Raw genomic sequence first — 18,179 nt, 5'->3', positions numbered from 1 at the left:
ACCCAGTTTTGATTTCAATCATAACCACAATAATTTATGGTAAAACCTCCTTTGGACAAGGGGAACCCGATGCTTCAGATTGAGGTATGCTTATGAAACTTTATATGGCTATGATTAAATAATGCAGAAGTCTGAAAGCCCTTCACTTTCCAGATCAGCAAGAGTATATACAACCTCTAAGAAAAACTGTTTGTTTCCTAATAAGAAACCTGGACCGAGATTGTAGAGAAATTCCCACAGGTTCCCTGGGGTGTTTCTTTTCTTCTCACCTTCAAAAGAAAACACTTGGCATCTATTATTTAAGACAGGGACAATGTATTCTCTTATGAATGCAATAAATAACCAACGACAGTTCATGTAAGGGAAGGCGGGACATCCTGTGGGTCCTGCTGGAAGAGCAGGCTGCATCACTGATGATACCTTTCTTATTCTTTGAACTTTTACTGTGTGCTACACCCAGGACTAGGCACTTTGAACATCCTGTATTATTTAATCTTGTTATTGTTATTACCTTATTGATTTGTAAACCAGAAAATGAAAAGGCATAGAAATCAAACAACTGTGAAAGATATGACATGAGGATTTGAACTGCAGAATCTCTGACTCCAGGTCTTATGTGCTTTAACAGAGTAACTTCTCATCCAACAGAAATCACGCAGCTAGAAGTCCAAACACAGGAACTTAGGCATGTAAATTTTTTTTCATGTGTCTGGAAAAAAGGACAGGGTCTTATAGCAACTTAGACAATTGATGGGAAAAATTTAGAAAATTACATTAAAAGCTTTACCTATGCTATATGGCCAGATGACAAAGAATCATCTCCCACAAGCAGAATTCAATTTCTGAGTATTCATGAGCCAGTAATATCGCTTAAAGTGTATTTGGCAGACTAAGAAAACAACTCTGTTTTGCAATAAGGAGAAAGTACAAGAAGGACAGACAAAAAACATTTAGATCATGTTAAGTGTTAAGTTGTCGATGCATGTCAAGGAAAAGACCAATAGCTCAACCAATCTATTCCTTCTAACAAGCTAATCTAAGAAACCAATGCTAGCATATCTGACTGGGATAATAAGAATGAATTGAGCAACAGTTTCTGCAGAACTCAATGACATATCACAATAGATACCTAGACACAATAGATATCAAGAACATTACCTGCTTTGATGTTAACCCCTCTTTATGTAGACATTTTTTGTGTGTAAAGAATAATAACACCCATCTGAGGTTCAGATAGGCAATTTTTTTTTAAATATTATGAATTGAAGAATGTGCTGCCTCCAGAGTTAAGAAGATAGAAGTTGAACACATCTGGTTTCAAACACTTAATATGAGGACCTCAGTTGGTGGTTAAAAATATAGAAAGATATAGGATGTGACTTCTTATAATTTACTGATAAAATTGTCCTGAACATACAAGGTGGATATCTTCCTGAATAAGTATGAAATTAATTGTGTTTCCCCTAAAACTTCACATTTATTATATACACAGTACTCTATCATTGATCCTGTCGGGAGTCTGGGAGCAGAAAAGTGAAAGCAGAGGAAAACTATGACTTCTGCTAACAGTACTCTGATTTCCTTCCGGGACATTAATTCTCTTAACTACATAGTGTCGAGCTAGATCAATAAGATCTCTTTGGAGATTTTTAGTATTAAGCAGAATGATGCAAAAAGGGAGAAAAGAAAGTGACAAAAGAATAATGGTGGATTCATCCAATATAGAAGAGATGGAAATATGCTACATTTTCATTCACAAACATATGTTGATCCCCACTCTCTCACACACTATATCTTGTTTTTCCAACATCTCTGTCCAATTTTTGAGTCTCCTGAGTGTATTCCAATGATTAACTTTTTAATTTATATTAGGTAGAGCTGGTTTATTCTACACTGGCAGCAAATTGTTACAAATGATTATATTATTCAACAGATAAAAATATGCCAATTTCTTGGGAATCACAGAGGAGTTAATAACCTCAATAAATATGTGTTATATTCTTTCTTTCCTTAAAATTATTTTGTATACATGCCTGTAATTTTCGCTAGTCAGGAGGCTGTTCTGAGAATTATGGTTTGAAGCCAGCCCTGACAGACAAACCTGAGAGGCTCTTATCTCCAGTTAAACCAGCAAAAAGCTGGAAATGGAAGTGAGGCTCAAGTCCTAGAGCGCTAGTCATGAATGGAAGAGCCAAGTGAGACTGCAAGACCTAGGTTTTGAGACCCAATCCTGGCCATACTCACAAATAAACAACACTTTCATAAGTTTGGTGAGCAGAGGAGGGTTAATAAGTGAGAATGTGGAGAATTCTCAGAGTTCCTTAAGAAAACATGTACTCTTTAGGCTGGGCTATTGTGATAACAACTCATCTGGGAGCTTAGGGTATTAGTTCAGAGCCAAGGAAGAAATAAATAATTCCATCAAAACCATCTCTTTCTTCAACCTCACCTAATCCTGCTTGGATTTCTCACAATGGGTGGCCATATTTAGATGAATGTTTAAAAAATGGCTGACATAGCCAGGAGCTGGTGGCTCACTTCTATAATCCCAGCTCTTCAGGAGGCTGGAATCTGAGGATCACAGTTCAAAGCCAGCTTGGGCAGGAAATTATGTGACTCTTATCTCCAATTAACCACCAACAAGCCAGAAGTGGAGCTTTGGCTCAGGGACAGGGCCCAGACCTTGAATTCAAGCCCCAAGACTGGTACAAAAACAATAACCAAAAAAAAAAAAGAAAGAAAGAAAAGAAAAACAAAATTGAAAAATAGCTTACATGTTGTATGGATAAAACCAAGAAATGGAGTTCTGGGTAAAATTTAAACTGAAAAGTGGTAACAATGGAGAGAAATACAAGAAGTGGGTAAATGGATAGATAAAGTACAGGTGATTCATGGTTTTCTTAAACTGCCAGTGGAAGAAAAGAATGAAGATGAAAATTGGAAGATGAAAACAGGAATGACAATAAGAACAGTTGAAGATGACTGCCTACTTTTTACCTAGTAACAAGCTTGATGGGCCGAACCTAAAGCAACCATATTGCATCTCCACTAACATTCTCTCTTCATGCATTTAGAAGTGACTCACAGACCATTATGTGGTCTCATCTCTTGTCCTCGCCTCTCTGCTCACTCTGCACCAGCTCCATAAATCTTTTTTACAAGCCCCAAGTAGATCAAGCTATTTTTCTATTAGCCCCTGTCCTTGCTCATTCCTCTGTCTGACCTGATCCTCCTAGCTGCCAACACCTCCCATCCTCATATCACAGGAGTGTGTGTGTGTGTGTGTGTGTGTGTGTGTGTGTGTGTGTGCGCGCGCACGCGCGTGCACGCACGTGCACGCACGCACCCATACTGGGGTTTGAACTCAGGTTCTGGGCACTCTTAGTTTTTTTGTTTTTGTTTTTTATTTTCCTCAAGGCTTGGACTCTACCACTTGAGCCACACCTCCACTTCCGGCTTTTTTGAGAGTGAAGAGCTGAGAGTCACCTACCCTTCCCTCTCTAGGCTGGCTTCAAATCCTGATCCTCAGATCTTAGCCTCTTGATTACCTAGGGTTACAGGCATAAGGCCCTGGCGCCTGGTTTATGAATTCTAAATCAGAATCTTGTTCCCATCTTGTCAGGACAACTTCCCCCTCTTCACAATCTTGAATCTCCAGATTCTCTCTGTCTGTCTAGTAGTGCTTGTGGTCTTTTGATAATGCTAGTTTCAGGGTCAATCACATTGCAATGCCAAGGTTCATGAGGACTGGTGCTCATTAACTTCAATCATCACTGCATCCTTGGTGTTTAGAATGGTGACTGGAAGATAATAGAGTCTCTATAGGTAGGAGTTTTTAAATATTTATATTCAGATGGATTCAGATGTCAGTTTCATGAGAGACATTAATCTATGATCAGAACCACCTATCTTAAAAACAACATACACACTAAGAAAAATAGTGAGGAATAGCACACAAAGCAAATATATTGTCTAATCACAAATTCTACACTATGCTTATCTCTGGTAAGCAATTGTCCCAAGATTGTCCCCAGTGGATTTTGCTACCTGGATTTATGTGTTTGTATATTCATCTCTCACACTGGATAGATCAAACATATGCACACATAACTCACAAGGTACTGAAGAAATAGTAGCTTGTGATTTCCAAGGCCACGTCATGAAATATAAAGCTCCCTTGCATGACTTCCTTAAGGAAGATAGCTAGCTGCTATCTTGTAATAAAACTCTAGCAGACCCATAGAGAAGTCTAAAGAGTAAAGAACTAATGTCAGCTTTCAGTAGCTGGCATCAACATGTAAGCCCTGTGTGCTACTTACCTTAACATGAGATTGTCCAGCCCCAATCAAGATCTCAGATAACTGCCATCTCTGGAAGGTTTCATTTTATTTTTTTAACTTCAACTAAATTTTGCCTTGAGATGGCCTAACCCAGATGAGCTAGTCCTGAATTTCTCAGTTATAGAAACTGAGACAGAAAGTCTTGTTATTAATGGCTAAGTTTCAGGAGCAAATTGTTGTATAGAATACATCATAAATATATTTGACTGTCATCCATATGGCAAATATTACAAAGAAGGCAATAGCTACCTTAATATTACAAGCAACACTGGGGATGGCTTCTACCTCTACGGGATTGGGGCAATTGAATACATGTGTAAGGTATGTGGGATAGTTACAATACTTGTCAGTCCTGAGAAATGGTGAGAGGTTGCATTAGACATCAGAACTCTCTCCTGTAATATTTCTGGACCAAAAGGTAAATGGAGTTGACAGGATGGAACTTTAAGTTGGTTCAGTCAGATAATTCTGGAGCACAGGGTCACATAGGAACACTCCTAGGTCTATACCCATTAGGCTTCACCCAGTGTCTGAGCATCAAACCCCTGATCCAACGGAGTCTGATTAATGCACATTAACACTGAGAGGCAGGATGATGATAGGTGGTGTCTCAGGCTGGCCCCTGGTGCATTTGTGTGACCAACTTTCACTTCACAGGAAAGACCCTAAGAACCAAGCCTTCAGGCAGATGAGTTGATGTATGTGTGATGAAGCCTTCTAAGTTAGATTTCATTTTCCTCAGGCTCTGATAACTGAATCACACTTGAAGGGAAAAACAAATGGAAGGTGTTAAATAATAGGAAAAAAATCTTCAAAAATAGGATTTGGTGGTAATAGAAGAGACAGTTCCAATTATTTTTTCTGTTTCTCTCAAACACAAGCTCATTACAAATCCAGCATAGCAAAAAGAAAAAAAAAGTAAAGATTTGTGAAGGAGTTTGGTACTTTCACATCATGTTTAATCATGTTTGGGAAAGAAAAAAAAATCAAAAATCGTTGATGAGATTAGAAGACAAGACTACAATTTTAGTTACTATTGGTTTTGCATCTATCAATTTGGACTACAAATTTGTGAATTTCAATCTTAGAGATAGTAATTTATATATAGATTGTGTTGTGTTTTTTACAGTTGCATCTGTATAATAAAATAGAAAAAATTAAGTTCTCTAACACAACAAATATGAACAATGTGAGAAAAATTCTTAGAGATGTATAGCATTTGTTGACGGAGTAATAGCGTTGCCACAATTCCAAAAACTAAAACATACAACTGCAATTTTGGAAATCAATGTCTAAACACATTGGAAGCCAGAAAATCATGAGCGGACACTGCAGAACACAAATAGATAATCTAATAACACATGTGGGAGACAGCAAATAAACTGGTTAAGGAGCAAAAAGGGACGATGCTAATGTGATACGCCACCCTCTAAATTTAATTGTCTAAGAGGATTTCAACGTTTCTGGCGCTGCTTCCCATTTGTTATGAAGTCACATGTCCACTTTTTATACAACAATCTTAGAAATTACCACTACATAATGTACCATCTGCATGGAAGATTAGACATTTTTTAGGCTGTATTTGTTTTCCATTGCTGCATAACAAATTGCTGCAAATCTAAAGGCTTAAAATAACACACTCTTCTCACCTCACAGTTTCTTTGGGTCAGGAATCTGGCCTGCTCCAGCTGGGTTCTCTGCTTAAGAGTCTCCCAAGACTGAAGTCAAAATGTCATTGGGCTCTATCCTCAGTTAGAAATCTGCCTAGACAAAGATCTGTCTCCGCATGCTCTTGAGTCTTTGGCACAACTCATTCCCATGCAGGTGCATGTCTGAAATTCCATTGTGTCTTTTGCTACGTATTGATGAGGACCCCATTGGCAGTCAGAGCTGGTAGCAGGCACTTGCCATGTGGTTTTATCTGTGATATGGCAGATGTTGCATGCAGGGGAGAGGGAGGACACCTCTGAAGCTCTGTTGTTTTTCACATCTTTAGGCTCCAACCATTATCACATTTGGATTTGTTTTTACATTTTGATTAGCATCAGTTATCCAAAGGAATTTTATCTGACATGTCTATACATGCCTATGGTGTATCTTGATTGGATTCACCCCTCACCTCACTTTCTTATATCCTCCTTCCCCATTCCTTAAAGTACTCAATTGGATACACAAGGCTTAGGTACGTTCAAGAGATTTACTCAGAGCATCCCAGAGGGAGCATCTTGGAAACATGATCTGGAGGAAATTTTTCATAGGACATCTAGAACCATAGGCATGTATCTATGACCATAAGACATGCCTTGGTCTTCTTTTTTATTTCTTTTCCTGTGGAGAATCAGCTCCCCAGGGCTGTTAAAAGCTGATATTAAAACATTGTTGGGCCTTCTAAATGAGAATGATACCTAAACTACCTCTGAGTTTGGGTGAAGGAACATCAGAAATTTGTGTAAAATCCAATCCTTTGATGGAAGAACCCAGCCTGAGTAGCTTTGTCTTCAAAAATGAGAGGTAAGACAATAAAAATTCAGCAGTGGAGAAAGGAGACAAGTCAGCCCTCAAATTTGGTAGGACCCTGTACACACAGATACTGTTCCAACAATGTACTGTACCAACTTAGCTTGCTGAAAGAAATGAGTACTCAGCTCAACTATTGATTCAATCACTATGGAGAACTCCCAGGGTAAGAGTGAACTTTCTGGTACTGTATGCTCTTGAAATAAATGGTGATATCTGTGCCCATGGATAGGTCATAAACAGAAAAATAAAGTGGGGTGGGGATAGTTCCCATATCTTTGCATCCAACACACAGTAATGACCAGAATATTGTGTCTTCCCAGGGAAAAATGTTGGAAATTTTAAAGACACTAACTCTAGCTTCTCTTATTTCCTACAGTCAAAACTATAAAGTATTAAAGTCAATATGCAAGTGAATATGAAGTGAAACTATGAAAGGGCTTTCTATTTTTAAATATCAGCGTATTTTTTTTATTGCTACCTGGGAGAGAGTACCTATCTACGCACGAACACTGCTGAACAAGATGAGAAGGAGTTATGACCTTTACCAGCTATGTGATCTGGACTAAATATGTCAATTTTGCTTTAGATGTCTTCTTGTATTTTTATAAGATGGAAATAAAAGAGTAGTTGACTTACACACGTGTGGTTATCAACTGAGATATATACAACGCCTGACAAAGGATTAGAGAACTTAGCAATCACTATAAGTACTGGTGGGACTACTATTGCTAGACTTCAATAGAAACTTCAATGGGATTTTAATTGCTGTGAAATCATTGACATTAAACTGTGTTGATAATCAATTGGCTGTCCTTACATCTTTGTGAAACCAGACTTAGGCTACAGGCTCATTAGAATGACTGCTAGGACCCATTCCTAAGACATAGATTCAATATGTTAGATTGGGATGGTTCTGTGGAGAGTGACAAGATATTTTCGTTATCTTTATTTTTTGTGAAGTTTGCCACCTCACTAAAAGAAGGAAAAGTAGTTAGTTGTCCATCTAAGTGCTTATATTTTATTTCACTGCAGGGCTAATAATTTGGCCCTAATTTTTGCTTATCTGAATATTTCTGATAAATTATAAAAAGAGTGCCAATTTTAATTAACTATGAAATGTTATATAATTTAATAAAAAAAAAAACCCACACATAGAAAATGCAATGAGTAAGGTCTTGAGGTCTTGCTTCAAGAACAGGAACATGGAAGTGGCGCCATGCCTCAAGTGGTAAAGTGCTCACCTTGAGCTGAAGAGCTGAGGGACAGCGCCCAGGCCCAGAGTTCAAGCCCCACGACCAACAAAAAACAAAAAACAAAACAAAAACAAGAACAGCAACATTTCAAACAATGGTAAATTCGTGGGTTTTGATTATTGAAGGTTCACTCCATGTTAATCAGTTGAGAATAGTATCCACAATTTGTTAATTTGGGGCTAAAAAGTACATGTTTTCTAAAAATTACTCATTATACTATTTGATAACACTCAGAAGAAAATGTTTGATTAAGAACTTGGTATTAAGTTTGCCCTCAAATATTTAGTTTTTCACATGTAAAAATGTCTAGATTGTATTGATATAGAAGTACCTCCACGTTTTTCATAAAACACCTTAACCTTTTGGGCAATCAGGTCATTTGCATTTTCCATCAATGAGGTTTGTATGACTAATTGCAGTTCCTGGTCTTGCCAGAGATCATGTGACTAAGACCTGGCTAGTAAGTATACTCACTTTCTCAAGTACAGTAACTTTTTCAGGTACAGGTATGTTCCCAATAAGATGGTCCAAAGAGATATCAGCTATCAAATAGTGTTTGAAATTACTTAAAAATCTCCCCTTAGACTTTTAGTACTCAAGATGAGATACAGATTGTAAATAGGACATAGCTCCTTTGCTTCTACATAGCAAGGTCTGATAATATAAGACCAACCCAAAAGAGAGCATAGCTCAAAGAAAAAAATGTGATGTATATGACACTGATTGAGTGGATCAAACTGTGCCTGAAGCCTTGATATACTGTTGGCTTAATTCTCACATAAGTATCAAGGAATCATCTTTTTAATGTAAGCCACATTATACTGATTATTCTATCTATACCTGGAAAATAATATTTGGAAATTACTGGTTTTATAAGACAGGAGAAAATTACTATCAACACATATTTGACAATTTTATAGCAACACACGACAAAAAATAGAACCTTAGCATCTACCTAATTTTAAAGCTGTCGACAGCCTTTAAAATGCCTCAGTGCCATTGATTATCTCAAAGCTTTCTTTGGATTAAGTATCATGCAGTCTATATCATTATAAAAGTAAATTGAAATCAGCCATTATCTTGTATCTTTACAAAGTACATTGCATATTTCTTTCATGGTCTCATAATGTGAGACAGTTTAAAACACATCCCCAAATTCTTTGCCACTCACCAAAAATGGTTGGTTATTCATGAATAAAGCCATGTTTTTAAAATAAAGCATGCAATAATGCTTAAAATCACTCCAATCTCCACACAGCACATGAAATGATAAAGAAACTTTAGGTCAGATCCTTAAGTTGGTGTGGGGTAACTATATTTTATATTTATTGATTTTATATTTATTTCACAAATGATATGCATGTCACTCAAGCTGAAGAGAAGATTTGTGCCAATTAAAGTCAATATTTTGGTATCTAATATATTTTCTTTCTTTTGTTTAGAAATAGATGTTTGTACTAGGGATTATGATGTAACATGCATGTTTATGTGTCCAGTGCTTTTTGCTCAGAGCCACTAAGCCCATATTTTTTATTGGAATAATAAGGACAAATACTATGATGGAGTTTGTCTTTTTCCTTTGTCTATCCTTTGGGCTTCTGTGACATAGTTTGTAGTCATACTTTACTTCTAGTCTTAATTGATGTCAATTTTGAATTTTAAATCATTTATTGATTTAGCAAACACAATCTAAGGGACACTTTCTCTCTGGATCTAAATGTGTGCTTAATTTGATGTATTGTAGTACCAGGAACAAAAAATTACGGAATTACTATTACTCCTCCAAGCTGTAAATGTCCATATTTTAGAAATGCAAAAGAGAAAAAGAAAAAGATGAAATGCCTTGCACAGGGCCATAGAATCCCCATGATATCTGGCTCTAATTCTTTTTTATTCTCCATATTCTCTCAAAATCTGTACTTCTTCAATCTTGTAAGCCAAGGCTTGGACAAGTTCACTGTATTCTGCCTGGACAAGAGAGGCTGTTTAGATAGTCTGTGAAGTGAACACAGCCAGAGCCAGGTTTCTTTGCAATAATTCCCATTGGGTTTATCGACTAAGAGTTTCAGCTCATAAAGCACAAATGCCAGTTATCGAACTGAATTAAATCATTTCCAGAAGAGTGTGATATCTAAAAATCACCTGTGTATTACCGAATAAGTTAAAAAGAAATCCTCCTCCACATAATCCTTGCACTACAGTGTTAAGTCACGGTTCATTTTCTTGGGATTACCTGGGTTATGGAATTCTGATGCATGACACACAAGGTCAGTTTTATACCATGTGCAGATCTGCAACTGACCACTGAACTTCATAATTCCATAGTAGAATGTGATTTACTAAATGGGAACAGTTATGCTTGAAGTGAAAGAAAAAAAAAAGGAAAGTAGTTTTATAGGGCATCTGGGAGGCCAATAATACAGAGAAAAAGAGTTTGAGACTAGGAATGTGTAGCTTTTGGTTATCTCTTGATTAGTCATTAATTCACTGTATGACCTTGAGAAAATCACTTCAGCCTTGAGAGTTTCAGTTTTCTCAAAGGGGACTTGGAAATGTCGACCGAAACAATTGGAGTTCTATACAGAAAGCTTGTGAGTGGGAATGGAGTGGCCATTTGAACATATGTGGATAAGGCTTTTAATCTGCCTCACCCCCGGGAATCTGGCACTTTGCAGTCTTTGTGGGTACCAAGAGTTATCAATCCTTGTACCTCTTGAATTCTACAAAGACATGTGATCTAGGCTGATCTATCAGACTATCCCTCTTCACTCTGAACACAGCTATTGATCTAGAGCCCAACATATCATCAAAGAGAACAGTCACTTGTGGAAATTCTTAGGGGCAAAGGGAATCTAAGATTGAGCTGTTGCGTAGAAAATCACTGCAAAGCCAATACAAGCCTGGACTTTTCCATAACCAACTTTAGTACCCAGTGAGGAGTTCTTGTCTATGTATCACTCCAACCCAAAGGGAAACCACAAAGAGGAATGGAAGAGGATTTCTGCCTTGTTGGGATCATGGTTATCACTCCATCCCATTTGCATAGGCTAAAAATCAGAACTTAGCTAAAAATCCAATCTTAAATCCTTAAGAGAAACAAAGGCAGAAGGAAAACCAAACTCCTGCCTTCAAAATGACAAGACATAAAGGGGAGGAGAGAGAACCACAACAGACCAGAGCAGGAACCTACTGGGGGCCAGGGGCATTCCTGGAGTCAGAAAACCTTGACTATAATCATTGCTAGGAGTTAAGTGTGTGTAAGTCTTCAGGTTAAAAATCTTCAGCTGCATTGGTGGGAGAAAGGGTAAGGCCAAGCACGGTGGCTCAGGCCTGTAATCCTAGCTACTCAGGAGACTGAGATCTGAGGATCGTGTGGTTCAAAACCAGCCCAGGCAGGAAAGTACCTAAGGCTCTTATCTCTAATAAACCACCAGAAAAAAAAAAAAACCAAAAGTGGCACTGTGGTTCAAGTGGTATAGTATTAGCCTTGAGCTGAAGAACTAAGGGACAGCGAAGAGACCCAGAGATCAAGCCCCATGACTGGCAAAAAAAAAGGGTAAACAAATGCAGCAGTGATATTCACTAGTCACTATACTAAAATGAACTATACAACTGGGAGGTGGTCATGAAGGAAAAACTGGGAGAAAATGAAGTTGAGGTGACACTGTTCAAAAAGAAATGTGCTCATTACCTGACTTACGTAACTCTAACCCCTCTGTATATCAGCTTTACAATAACAATTAAAACAAAGGGGGAAAAACTTTAGGAAAAACCAGTTGTTGAGTCCTTCACATTTTTTAATAAATTTTTTGTTGTGAAAATATCATACAGAGGGGTTACCTTTACATGAGCAAGGTAACGAGTACATTTCTTATCAAGCATTGTTGCCTCCTCCTTTGTTTTTCCCCTACCATCCCTTCCCTCCCATCTCCATGACTACACTCTCCTCCACCCCCACCCCCGCCAAAGTTGTAAAGTTCATTTTTCGACATAGCATCTTGTACATCTCATTGTTGCAATGGGTCCACCTGTATCCCTATTTTGTTGCTTTTACACATAGGTTCATTGGAATAGTGGAAGGAAGTCCCTGGATACTTCCAGAAGGGAAAAGGAGAAAGGAACCATTTTTGAGCTGTGCCAGAACATTCTATTCTTAACAGATCCACCTTTGGGAGAAATTCATGAACTAGCACCTGACCCACTCTGGCTTTATCAGAATCTCACTTGGGAAAAGAGAAATGCCTAACTCCGGTCAGTTCTAGCTTTCTGTGTGTGAGAGAAGGAGAAACTCTACATTCAGCTTACTTTGCTCACCTAAGTTGGGCCAATAACACCAGGGAACACTTACATAGCTCAGGGTGCAGAGGGCTCACAGAAATTTTGAGACCTAATCAGAGAATGACAGAATGCTGGCTCTCTCCACGCTTTACCATCATATTTCTAAAAACCCATTTGTGTTATTTCCTTTTGCCCAGTATATCACACGTGAGTCAAGGAATAAAAACACTAAAAGGTAACTAGCACAGAGGGATTAGTTAGCATAAGTATCAGAAGCAGACACAGCTGGAAAGCTGAAAGGACTGTGATTAAGCTGGTAAGGGCTCTAATAGACAAGGCAGACAGCATGAAAGAACAGATGCCAGGTAAGCCAAGAGAAATAAGCTCTAGCAAAGAATTTAAGATTATTCTCTTTGCAGGTTAAAATAATAATAATAACCATGGTAAAGAAAATTACCACAGAAGTGAAAAATGCCTTGATGAGCCTATTACTAATCTGGACATGACTGAGAGAACTCTTAGTTTACATATATTTCAATGGATGCATTTGAAACTGAAAAGCAAAAGAGTACAAGCACTGATTGTAAAAAGAAAAGAACAGAATACCTAAAAACGAACTGATTGACAAGAATAACAGGTGTAACATAAATATAATGAGAATACAAGGAGAAAAAAATAGAACAGAATAAACATTTGACAGAATAATGACTGAATTTTCTCCGATATGTGTCAGACAGAAAAGGACAGATCCAAAAGCATGATGACTACCAAGCAATGGGAAAGACAGAAACAAAGAAGAATTTTTAAAAATTCAAGTGTCCTTCACATAAACACATCAATTTCAAATTACATAAAACCAAAGAAAATATCCTTTAAGAAAGGCAGAAAACAACAATGATAACAAAAAACATATCTACAGAGGAGCAAAGACAAAATCAAATCAATGTCTCCTCAAATACTACACAGAAGTGCCTGTTGCTGGTCGCTCATCCTGTCATCCCGGTTACTTAGGGGGCTGAAATCTGAGAATCACTGTTCAAAGCCAGCCTGGGCAGGAGTCTGTGAGACTCTTACCTCCAATTTACCACCAGAAAACCAGAAGTAGTGCTGTGGCTCAAAGTGGTAGAGAGCTAGCCTTGAGCAAAAATGCTCAGGGACAGCACCCAGGCCCTGAGTTCAAGCTCCATGATCACCATCACCACCACTACTACCACCAACAAAAACTATACAGGTATGAAGAAAAAGGAGGGACATACCAGAAAGTACTTGAAAATTTCAAGTCTAGATTTATGTATCCTGCATGATTGCCCCTCAATTGAAGGACAAGTAGAGCTTTGTCTCACACATAAATTAAGAGAATGTGGAGCTGCCTTTCATGAAACATTAAGTATCCTTTGAGGAGGAGGAATGTTATATAAAATGGAAAGCATACACAGGAAAGTTTATAAAGAAAGGAAGGCCAATGGAGGAAAAACAAAAGAAGGTAAATAAAGTTGTGTTTTTATTCTTCTAAAAATAAAATTTGCTCCAAATAAAAATGTCAATAATCACCAGCCACTGGTGGCTTACACCTGTAACCCTAGCTACTCAGGAAGCTGAGATCTGAGGATCACAGTTTGAAGCCAATCCAGGCAGGAAAGTCTGTGAGAATCTTATTTCCAATAAACTACTCAGAAAAAGCCAGAAGTGGTGCTGTGGCTCAAGTGGTAGAGTGCTAGCTTTGAGCACAAAGAGGCTCAGGGACAGTACCCAGGCCCTGAGTTCAAGCCCTGGATCAAATGAAATTTAAAAAAGTCAACAATTTATTCAGTTGTTTATACTTACCAAAAGTACACAATGTCACATCTAAATTATATAATATTTATGTATGCCTATAAATACAGATATGAGATAGAAATGGAAAGCAGGAGTTAGAAATGTATCGTTATAAGATGTTCACACTACCACGAAGCAGTGTAATGTTACTTGAGGTTGTTCTTGATCAGTTTTAAGTGTATATAGAGAGAACTCCAAGAAAACCATGAAAAAAGATTAACAGAATTATGCTGACATACTAAGAAAGGAGAGATATGGATTTAAAATGCTCAATGTAAACCACTGAAGTTGAAGCAATGGAAGACAAAACAGTAACAAAAACAGGCAATCTATAGAAAACAGTGACACACGTGACAGGTATTAGCGCATATACATCAATAATCACTTTAACGTGTTCTACAAGAACCAGTAAAATCAGAAAGACTTTTTAAAAAGCAATGTTCAACTCTATTCTGTCTATAAGAAACCCACTTTAAATACAAAGACATACACAAATGAAAAACAAATGGATGAAGGGTAGAGAAAGGATGATTGATAAAAAGTTATAGTTATACAAGAGAAATAACTTGTAGTGTTGTGCAGGACAGTAGAATAACAATGGTTGACAATAGTTATTTATATATTTGACAATAGTAGGAAGTGAGTTGAAAGTATTTACTGTATTTTATTGTTATTATAAAGGTGATGTAGAGAAGGGTTACAGTTACGTAAGTCAGGAAGAGTATGATGTCATCTCTTCCCTTTTTCTTTCCAATTTTTCCGTCTGCCTCCCCCAGTAGTTGAATAGTTCATTTTCAACATAGTGTCTTGTGAGTACCACTGCCCCATTTGTTTACTTTGTTCCTCCATTTCTGTGCCCTCCTCCTCCTGAATAATCATTAATATCTTCCAAATATGAAAGCCTAAGCCTAGATGTGTTCACTGGTGACTTTTATAAACAGTTAATGAAGAAATTAAACCATTTCTTTACCATCTATTTCAGAAATCAGAATAAAGTTTATGCCCTAAATTAATCTGTGGCCTGCATCAGTATAATAGAAAAACATAGAGAAAGATGTTAAAGAAATTCCACACCACCCCTTTATGATGAAGGTTCTGGAAAAATTAGGAATCCACGGAACATTCCTAAATACAATAAAGGCTGTATATGACAAACCTACAGCCAGCATTATACTTAATGGTGAAAAACTGAAGCCATTTCCTCTTAACTCAGGAAGGGACAAGGATGTTCACTCTCTCCACTTCTCTTCAATCTAGTATTAGAATGCCTAGCTACACCAATAAGATGTAAACATAAAAGGGATCCAAATAGGGAAAGATGAAGTAAAACTCTCCCTCTTTGCAGATGACATGATCTTGTATTTAAAGAGTCCCACTGACTCCACTCCCTAATTACTCAAGCTGATTCAAAACTTTGGCAAAGTAGCAGGGTATAAAATTAACCCTAAAAAATCAATGGCTTTTCTGTATGCCAACAATGAGAAAAGTGTGGCTGATAGCAGGAAAGCAACTCCATTCATAATAGCCCACCAAAAATAAAATACCTAGAAATTTAACTTAACCAAAGAAGTGAAGGATCTCTATGATGAAAACTTTAAAAACCTGAAAAAGGAAATCAAAACAGAACTTAGAAAGTGAAAAAATCTCCCATGCTCCTGAATTGCAAACATCAACATCGTTAAAATGGCAATACTATCTACAATTCAATGGGATACCTATCAATATTCCAACCTCATTCTTCAAGAAAATAGAAGAGGCAATCCAAAAATTCATATGGAACAATAAAGACCCCAAATAGCAAAAACGATCCTTAACAGAAAGAATAGTGCTGGAGGAATATCAATACCAAATTTCAAACTCTACTACAAAGCCATAGTAATCAAAACAGCTTGGTACTGGCACAAGAACAGACCTCAGGACCAATGGAATAGAATTGAAAACCCAGAAATGAACCTACAGACCTATAGCCACCTAATCTTCGATAAGGGAACTAAAAAAATAGAATGGAAGAAAGACAGTCTCTTTAGTAAATAGTGCTAGCAAAACTGGTTAATCACTTGTAGAAAACTAAAGCTAGGTCTTTATATAACACTCTGCACCAGAATCAAGTCCAAATGGATCAAAAACCTCGGAGTCAAAGCAGACACTCTGAAAACATTACAGGACAGAATAGAAGAAACCCTAGGTCTCCTTTGCACAGGCTGAAATTTTCTTAAAAGAGACCCAGAAACACAACAAATTAAAGAAAATTTGGACAAATGGGATTGCATGAAATTGCAGAGCTTCTACATGGCAAAGACTAGCTAGCAAGATCAATAGAAAGCCCACAGATTGGGAGAAGATCTTCACTAGCCATACAATGGTCAAGGGTCTCATGTCTAAAATATACCTGGAACTCAAAAAATTAAATCCCCAACAACAAATCCTCAAAGAAACAACTGACCAATAAATAAGTGGGTTAAAGACTTAAAGAGAAACTTCTCTGAAGAGGAAATGGCCAATAGACACATGAAGAAATGCTCAACCTCTCTAGCCATAAAAGAAATGCAAATCAAAACAACATTGAGATACCACCTGGCTAAAATCAAGAACTCTAATAACAACAAATGCTGTAGGGGATGTGGACAGAAGGGAACCCTACTACATTGTTGGTGGGAGTGGAAACTTGCTCAAACACTTTGGAAAGTAGTATGGATGTTCCTCAAAAGACTCCACATAGAACTCCCCTATGACCCAGCAATTCCACTTTTGGGCATTTATCCAAATGATCACAAACAAGACCATACTAAAGCTACTAGCACAACTATGTTTATTGCAGCATTATTTACCATAGCTAAGATATTTAACCAACCCAGGTGCCCCTCAGTAGATGAATGGATCAAGAAAATGTGGTATATATATATATACAATGGAATTCTATGCCTACATCAGAAAGAATGATATTGCCCCATTTGTTAGGAAATGGAAAGACTTGGAAAAAATTATTTTAAGTGAAGTAAGCCAGGCCCAACGAAACATAGATCCCATGGTTTCCCTTATTTGCAATAACTAGTATATGTCTGAGACAAGTAGAAACGGTCAGATAAGTTGCTGTTAGGCAAAATGAACCCCAAGATAAGGACTCAAATGTTTTTTCTTTCTTGCGATTGTTTCTAACATATTTATAAGATGATTTCTTTGTTGCTTTGTGTGTCCCTCCCCCACAGTATAACCCCTGTTTTCACTGTATTTGATGTTGGTATAATTTGTGGAGGGGAGGGGAAAAAACAAATTGTTTAAATAGGGATACAGGTGGACCCATTGCAACAATGAGACGTACAAGACGTTAAGTCGAAAAACGAACTTTACAACTTTGACCAGGGTGGGGAGGTTGGGTGGTTGCGGGGGAAGGGAGGCAAGGGGCGAGGGATATGGAAGGGATGGGAAGGGGAAGCAAAGGAGGAGGCAACAATGCTTGATATGAAATGTACTCATTATCTTGCCCATGTAATTGTAACCCCTCTGTACAGTATTTTCACAATAAAAAAAGAAATTCCACACTAATATCTCTCATGAATATAAAATTTAAAAAACCTCAACAAAAATATCAACACATCTAATCTAAATGTATAAAAAGTATGAATTGCTGGGATTTATTCATACAATGCTCAAATGGCTCAATATTTGAAAAGAAATAATACCTCACATTGAAAGGCTAAAGAAGCAGGGTGTTGGTGGTTCATACCTGTAATCCTAGCTACTGAGGAGCTAGAGATCTAAGAATCATGGTTCAAAGCCAGCCCAAGCAGACAAATCTGTGAGGTTCTTATCTCCAATTAATCAACAAACAGCCAGAATTTGAGGTGTAATGTGAGAGGTAGAATGTTAGTTGTAAGTAAAAAGAAAAGAGAGAGAGGGTACAAGACCTTGAGTTCAAGTTCCAGTTCCAGTTGACACCAAAAAAGAGAAAAAGGTTAAAGAAGAACAATATGAT

At 37.4% G+C, this 18,179-nt stretch overlaps 1 protein-coding gene across 1 annotated transcript in view; it reads right to left on the bottom strand.

Moving 5' to 3' along the window:
• Window positions 1–18,179, bottom strand: part of Tafa1 (TAFA chemokine like family member 1) — a 476,602-nt gene that overhangs the window by 278,768 nt on the left and 179,655 nt on the right. The gene's annotated exons all lie outside the window — the stretch shown is intronic.

This window comes from Dipodomys spectabilis, unplaced genomic scaffold (genome assembly GCF_019054845.1).
Source record: "Dipodomys spectabilis isolate Male_0828 unplaced genomic scaffold, ASM1905484v1 ptg000054l, whole genome shotgun sequence".
In the NCBI taxonomy this organism is placed as follows: Eukaryota; Metazoa; Chordata; class Mammalia; order Rodentia; family Heteromyidae; genus Dipodomys; species Dipodomys spectabilis.
The sequence above is the reverse complement of the archived record's forward strand: the minus strand, read 5'-3'. Positions and strand labels throughout refer to the sequence as shown.